Genomic DNA, 441 nt, shown 5'->3' with positions numbered 1-441 from the left:
AAACCATAAATCTCCTGTTACATCACCACATTCCTTAAGAGTATAATCACATAATCATAGCTAATTTTTGCTACATATCCTTATATCAATTTAGTGCAAATCACCAGGGCTTTTATATGTCAAATCTCAATAAAAGCTTCAAGATGTCTGGGGAAACCAGTCAAAAGATGGGGGCTTGAGAGAAAATGTCTAAAACTATCTCAAGAAACAGACCTAATAGTAATGCTTAGGCTAGCAGAAAGGGGGGGGGAGTGGCAGAGTCTTTAAAGCTATTAGCAGTTGCCTGGGCTAGTGGTGTCTGAGTTGAGGTTCACTTTGAGGATTAGCGGCTCAAGCTGCTGCATTTGGTGGAGGTATATCTTGTGGTGACTGCAGTGTGTGCCTACCAACATTCACTGAGCAATGATTTAGTCTTTTTCTTTTGAAGTTTACTCATTAGTC

At 39.9% G+C, this 441-nt stretch overlaps 1 protein-coding gene across 12 annotated transcripts in view; it reads right to left on the bottom strand.

The window, feature by feature from the left end:
* The window catches only part of LOC119585093 (proteoglycan 4-like), a gene marked incomplete at its 5' end in the record, with an annotated part of 27,907 nt that overhangs the window by 24,591 nt on the left and 2,875 nt on the right, over nt 1-441 (bottom strand).

The sequence above is a fragment of the Penaeus monodon genome, chromosome 19 (genome assembly GCF_015228065.2).
Source record: "Penaeus monodon isolate SGIC_2016 chromosome 19, NSTDA_Pmon_1, whole genome shotgun sequence".
Taxonomy (NCBI): Eukaryota; Metazoa; Arthropoda; class Malacostraca; order Decapoda; family Penaeidae; genus Penaeus; species Penaeus monodon.
Note: the sequence above shows the minus strand (reverse complement) of the source record. Positions and strands in the feature narration are given on the sequence as shown.